Here is a 7150-nt window from a genome sequence, read left to right on the forward strand (position 1 = left end):
CCGTGGCACCCGCCGGCGGAGGGCCGGGTCGTGCGCCAGGGCCGCCCCGCAACTGGCCTGGCCCTCGGCCGCGCTCCGGGCCGCTGCCGACCCCGGGGCTTAGCTCCGCGGCACCCGCCGGCCAAGGGCCGGGCCGGGCGCCCGGGCCACCCGTGGCCCCGCTCCGGACCGCTGCCGAACCCGGGGCTTAGCTACGCGGCACCCGCAGGCCGAGGGACGGGCCGCGCGCCAGGGCCGTCCCGCGCTCGGCCCGGCCCTCGGCCACGCTCCGGGCCGCTGCCGACCCTGGGGCTTAGCTCCGAGCACCCGCCGACCGAGGGCTGGACCGCACGCCCAGTCCACCCCGCGGCCCCGCTCCGGGCCGCTGCCGACCCCTGGGCTTAGCTCAGCGGCACCCGCTGGCCCAGGGCCGGGCCGCGCGCCAGGGCCGCCCGCGGCCCCGCTCTGGACCGCTGCCAAACCAGGGGCTTAGCTACGCGGCACCAGCAGGCCGAAGGCCAGGCTGCACAACCGGGCCGCCCTGCGGCCCATCTTCGGGCCGCTGCCAACCCCGGGGCTTAGCTACGCGTCACCCACAGGCCGAGGGCCGGGCCGCAAGCCCGTGAAATCCCTCTCCTGGCCCGGCCCATGGCCCGGCTCCGGTCCGCTGCCGACACCATGGCTTAGCTCCGTGGCACCCGCCGGCCGAGGGCTGGGCCGTGCGCCTGGGCTGCCCCGCACCCAGCCCGGCCCTCGGTCCCGCTCCGGCAGCTGCCGACCCCGGGGCTTAGCACTGCGGCACCCGCAGGCTGATGTCTGGGCCTCTTGCCTAGGCCTCCCCTCGCCCGTCCTGGCCCTCGGCCCCGCACCGGGCCTCTGCCTAACAGGGCTTAGCTCCGCGGCACCCGCAGCCCGAGGGCTGGTCCGAACGCTTGGGCCGCCACACGCCCAACCCGGCGCTCTGCCCCGCTGTGGGCCGCTGCCGACCCCGGGGCATACCTCCGCGGCACCCGCCTGCAGAGGGCCCGGCTGTGTGCCAGGGCGGCCCCGCGCGCGGCCCAGCCCTTGGCCCTGCTCCGGGCCGCTGCCAACCGCGGGGCTTAGCTCTGTCACACCCGCGGGCAGAGGGCCGGACCGTACGCCCGGGCCGCCCCGCGCCCGGCCTGCCGCTCATCCCCGTTCTGTGCCATTGCCGACCCATGGGCTGAGGTCTGTGGCACCCGCCGGCGGAGGGCCAGGCCGCATGCCCGGGCCGCCCCGTACCCGGCCCGGCCCTCGGTCCCACTTCGGGCTGCTGCTGACCCCGGGGCTTAGATCCGCCGCACCCGCCAGCCTAGGGCCGGGCCGCAAGCCCGGGCCGCCCCGGGCCCGGCCTAGCCCTTGGCCCTGCTCCAGGCTGCTGCCGACCCCGGGGCTTAGCTCCATGGCACCTGCAAGCCGAGGGCCGTGCTGCATGCCTGGGCCGCCCCAGGCCCGGCCCAGCCCTCGGCCCCGCTACGGGCCGCTGCCATCCCCGGAGCTTAGGTCCGCGGCACCAGCCGGCCAAGGTCCGAGCCGCGCGCCCGTGCCGCCCTGCACCTGGCCCGGCCCTCAGCCCCGCTCCGGTCTGCTGCCGACCCCTGGGCTTAGCTCCGCGGCACCCGACGGCCGAGGCCCGGGCCGCGCACCTGGGCCGCCCGCGGCCCCGCTTCTTGCCGCTGAAGACCCCGGGACTTAGCTAAGCGGCACCCGCCGTCCGAGGGCCGGGCCGCCCGCCCAGGCCGCCACGCACCCGGCCTGGCCCTCGGCCCTGCTCCGGGCCGCTGCCGACCCCGGGGCTTAGCTTCACCACACCCGCCGGGCAAGGGCCGGGCCGACTGCCTGGGCCGCCCCACACCCGGCTCGGCCCTCAGCCCCGCTCCGGACCGCTGCCAACCCCGGGGCTTAGCACAGGGCGGCCCGGCCCTCGGCCCCGCTCTGGACCACTGCCGACCCCGGGGCTTAGCTCCGCGGCTCCCATCAGCTGAGGCCCGGGCCGCGCGTCCGGGCCGCCCTGTGCCCGGCTCCCAACCCGGCCCCGCTCCGGGCAACTGCCGACCCCGTGGCTTAGATCCGCGGCAACCACCGGTCGAGGGCCGGGCCGCGCGCCCGGGCAGCCCCTCGGCCCCGCTCTGGGCCGCTGCCTACCCTAGGGCTTAGCTGCGCGGCACCCGCTCTGGACCACTGCCGACCCCGGGGATTAGCTCTGCGGCACCCGAAGGCCGAGGTCCGGGCCATGCCCCAGGTCCGCCCCGCGGCCCCGCTCCGGACCGCTGCTGACCCTGGGGCTTAGCTCCGTGGCACACGCCGGCCGAGGGCCGGGCCGCGGGCCCGGGCCGCCCCGCACCCGTCCCGGCCCTCGGCCACGCTCCGGGCCGCTGCCGACCCCGGGGATTAGCTCTGGGTACCCGCTGGCCAAGGTCCGGGCCGTGCGCCAGGTCCGCCCTGCGGCCCCGCTCCGGACTGCTGCTGACCCCGGGGCTTAGCTCTGTGGCACCTGCCGGCCGAGGGCCGGGCCGCGTGCCCTGGCCGCCCGCGGCCCTGCCGCGGGCCGCTGCCGACCCCGGGGCTTAGTGACGCGGCACCCGCCGGCCGAGGGCTGAGCCGCGCTCCCGGGCCGCCCCGCACCCGTCCCGGCCCTCGGCCACGCTCCAGGCCGCTGCTGACCCCAGGTCTTTTCTTCGTGGCACCCGTCGGCCGAGGCCCGGGCCGCGCGTCCGGGCCGCCCTGCGCCCGGCTCCGAACCGGGCCCCGCTCTGGGCCACTACCGACCCCGTGGCTTAGATCCGCGGCAACCGCCGGCCGAGGGCTGGGCCACGCGCCCGGGCCGCCCCTCAGCCCCGCTCTGGGCCACTGCCTACCCTAGGGCTTAGCTGCGCGGCACCCGCCGGCCGAGGGCCGTGCCGCGTGGCCAGGCCAGCCCTCGGCCCCGCTACCGGCCGCTGCCGATCCCGGGGATTAGCTCTGCGGCACCAGCCGGCCGAGGGCCAGGCTGCACGCCCTGGCCGCCCCGCACCAGTCCCGGCCCTCGGCCACGCTCCGGGCCGCTGCCGACCCCAAGGCTTAGCTTCGCGGCACCGGCCGGCCAAGTTCCGGACCCCGCACCCGGGCCGCTCCGAACCCGGCCCGGCCCTCGGCCCCGCTCCGGGCCGCTGCGGACACCTGGGCGTATCTCCGCAGCACCTGCAGTCCGAGGGCCAGGCTGCACGCCAGGGCCGCCACGTGCCCGTCCCGGCCCTCGGCCCCGCTCCAGGCCTCAGCCGACACAGGGGCATAGCTCCGCCGCACCCACCTGCCGAGGGCCAGGGCGCGCGGCCGGGCCGGCCCTTGGCCCCACTCCGGGCCGTTGCTGACCCGAGGGCTTAGCTCTGCGGCTCCCGCCTGCCAAGGGCCGGGCCGCGAGCCTGGACCGCCCAGCACCCGGCCCCGCCCCAAGTCCCGCTCCAGGCCACAGCCGACCTTGGGGTGTAGCTCTGCGGCACCCACCGGCCGAGGGCTGGTCCGCGCGCCCAGGCCGCCCCACGCCCGGCCCGGCCCTTGGCCCCGCTCTGGGCTGCTGCTGACCCCGGGGCTTACCTCCGCGGCACCCGCCGGCTGAGGGCCGGGGCGCTACCGACCTCAGGGCTTAGCTCCGAGCGCCCACCGAACGAGGGCCGGGCCGCGCACCCGGACGCCCCGCAGCCCTGCTCCGGGCCGCTGCCGACCCCATGGCTTAGCTCCGAGCACCCGCCGAACGAGGGCCGGGCCGCGCGCCCCTGCCGCCCGCGTCCCCGCTCCGGGCCGCTGTCGACCCCGGGGCTTAGCTACGCGGCACCCGCAGGCCAAGGACCAGGCCGCACGCCCTTGGCCGCCCCGCGCCTGGCCCAGCCCACGTCCCGGCTCCGGTACGCTGCCGATGCCGGGGCTGAGCTCCGCTGCACCCGCCCGCCGAGGGCCCAGTCACACGCCCGGACTGCCCCGCTCCCGGCCCGGCCCCACTCCGGGCCGCTGCTGACCCCGGGGATTAGCTTCCAGGGTACCCGCCGGCGGAGGGCCGGGCCGCGTGCCCGGGCCCGCCCTCGGCCCCGCTCCGGGCCGCTGCCGACCCCGGAGCTTAGCTCCGCGGCACCCGCCGGTCAAGGGTGGACACTCCCGCCCGGATCGCCCCGCACCCGACCCCGCCCTCGGCCTAACTCCGGGCCCCTGCCCGCCCCAGGGCTTAGCTCCTCAGTACCCGCCGGCCGAGGGCTGGGCCGCGCGCCCCTGCCGCCCACGTCCCCGCTCCGGGCCGCTGCCGACCCCGGGGCTTAGCTACGCTGCACCTGCCGGCCGAGGTCTGGGCCGCGCGGCCGTGCTGGCCCTTGGCCCCGCTCCGGGCCATTGCTGACCCGAGGGCTTAGCTCGAAGGCTTCCGCCTGCCAAGGGCCGGGCCCGAGCCCGGACCGCCCCTCGCCCGGCCCCGCCCCAGGCCCCGCTCCGGGCCACAGCCGACCTCGGGGTGTAGCTCTGCGGCACCCGCCGCCCGAGGACTGGGCCGCGCGCCCGGGCCGCCCCACGCCCGACCCGGCCCTCGGCCCAGCTCCGGGCTGCTGCTGACCCCAGGGCTTAGCTCCGCGGCACCGGCCGGCTGAGGGCCGGGCCACGCGCCCGGGCCTCCCCGTGGCCCCGCTCCAGGCCACTGTCGACCCCGGGGCTTAGCTCCGCGGCACCCGCAGGCCGAGCGCTGGGCCGCCCCGTGGCCCCGCTTCGGGTCGTTGCCGAACCCGGGGCTTAGCTACGCGGCTTCCGCCGGCTGATTTCCGGGCAGCGCACCCATGCAGCCCCGCGCTCAGCCCGGCCGAAGGCCCCGCTCCAGGCCGCTGCCGACCCCGAGGCTTAGCTCCGGGGAACCCGCCGGCCTAGGTCCGGGACGCACGCCCGGGCCACCCGCGTCCCAGCTACTGGCCGCTGCCGACCCCGGGGCTTAGCTCCGCAGCACCCGCCGGTGGAGGGACGTGGCACGCGCCCGAGCCGCCCCGCGCCCGACCCGGGCCTCGGCCCTGCTCCTGGCCGCTGCCGACCCCGGGGCTTAGCTATGCGGCAAATGCCGGCCGAAGGCTGGGCCGCGCGCCAGGGCCGCCCCGCACCCGGCACGGCCCTCCGCCCTGCTCCAGGCCGCTGCCGACCCCTTTGCTTAGCTCTGGGGCAACCGCAGGTCGAGGGCTGGGCCGCGCTCCCGGGCCACCCCGCCGCCCCGCTCCGGGCCACTGCCGACCTCGGGGCTTAGCTCCGCGGCACCAGCGGGTCGAGGGCCAGGCCACGCGCCCCTGCCGCCTGCGTCCCCGCTCCGGGCCACTGTCGACCCCGGGGCTTGGCTACATGGCACCCGCAGGCCGAGGGCCGGGTCGCACGCCCAGACCGCCCAGCACCCGGCCCGGCCCTTGGCCCCGCTCCGGGCCGCTGCCAACCTCGGGGCTTAGCTCCGTGGGACCGGCTGCCGATGCCGGGGCTGAGCTCCACGGCACCCTCCTGGCCGCTGCCGACCCCGGGGATTAGGTATGCGGCAACCGCCGGCCGAAGGCCGGGCCGCACGCCTGGGCCGCCCCGCACCCAGCCCGGCCCTCCGCCCCGCTCCAGGCCGCTGCCGACCCCGGGGCTTAGCTCCGCGGCACCCGCAGGTCGAGGGTCCGGCCGCCCGCCCGGGCCACCCGTGGCCCGGCTCCGTGCCGCTGCCGACCCTGGGGCTTAGCTCCGCGGCACCCGCTGGTCGAGGTCCGGGACGCGTGCCCGGGCCACCCGCGGCCCAGCTTCTGGCCGCAGGCGACCCCGGGGCTTAGCTCCGCGGCACCCGCAGGCCGAGGGCCAGGCCGCACTCACGGGTCGCCCCGCGCCCGGCCCGGGGCTCAGCCCCGCTCCTGGCCGCTGCCGACCCTGGGGCTTAGCTCCGTGGCACCCACCTGCTGAGGGCCGTGGCCGGCGGCCGGGCCTGCCCTCGGCCCCGCTCCGGCCGCGGCAACCCTGGGGCGTAGCTAGGCGACACCCGCCGGCCGAGAGCAGGGCCGCGCGTCCGGGCCGCCATGCGCCCGCCCCGACCCTCGGCGCCACTCCTGGCCGCTGCCATCCCCGGGGCTTTGCTCCGCGACAACTGCCGGCCAAGGGCTGGACCGCGCGCCCGGGCCACCCCGCACCCAGCCTGGCCCTCGGCCCCGCTCCGGGCCGATGCCGTTCCTGGGGCTTAGCTTCCGCAGCACCTGCTGGCGGAGGGCCGGGCCGCGCGCCTGGGCCGCCCACGGCCCCACTTCGGGCCTCTGCCGAACCCCGGGGCTTAGCTACGCGGCACCCGTCGGCCGAGGACTGGGCATCATGCCCGGGCGGCCCCGCGCCTGGCCCAGCCTATGGCCCGGCTCTGGTACGCTGCCAATGCCGGGGCTCAGCTCCGCTGCATCTGCCAGCCGAGGGCCGGGTCGCACGCCCAGGCCGCCCTGCACCCGGCCTGGCCCTCGGCCCTGCTCCGGGCCGCTGGCGACCCCGGGGCTTAGCTCCTTGGCACCAGCAGGCCGAGGGCCGGGCCGCGAGCCAGGACCGCCCCTCGCCCGGCCCCGCCCCAGGCCCCATTCTGGGCCACAGCCACCTCGGTGTGTAGCTCTGCGGCACCCGCCGGCTGAGGGCCATGGCGCACGCCCGAGCCTCCCCGCGCCCGTCCCGGCCCTCGGCCCTGCTCCTGGCCCCTGCCGACCCCGGGGCTTAGCTATGCGGCAACCGCCGGCCGAAGGCCGGGCCGCGTGCCCGGGCAGCCCCGCAGCCGGCCCGGCCCTCCACCCCACTCCTGGCCGCTGCCGACCCCGGGGCTTAGCTCCGCGGCACCCGCAGGTTGAGGGCCCGGCCGCACGCCCGGGGCGCCCGCGGCCCTGCTCTGTGCCGCTGCCGACCCTGGGGCTTAGCTCCGCGGCACCCGCAGGCCGTGAACCGGGCCGCACACCCGGTCCGACCCGCGCCTGGCCCAGCACTGGGCCCCGATTGGGGCGGCTGCCGAACCCGGGGCTTAGCTACGCGGCTTCCGCCAGCTGATTTCCGGGCAGCGCGCCCGTACGGCCCCGCGCTCAGCCCGGCGGAAGGTCCCGCTCCAGGCCGATGCCGACCCCGGGGCTTAGCTCCGGGGAACACGCCGGCCAAGGTCCGGGACGCACGCCCGGGC

The sequence above is a fragment of the Sorex fumeus genome, unplaced genomic scaffold, assembly GCF_029834395.1.
Source record: "Sorex fumeus unplaced genomic scaffold, SorFum_2.1 ptg000069l, whole genome shotgun sequence".
NCBI classification, from domain to species: domain Eukaryota; kingdom Metazoa; phylum Chordata; class Mammalia; order Eulipotyphla; family Soricidae; genus Sorex; species Sorex fumeus.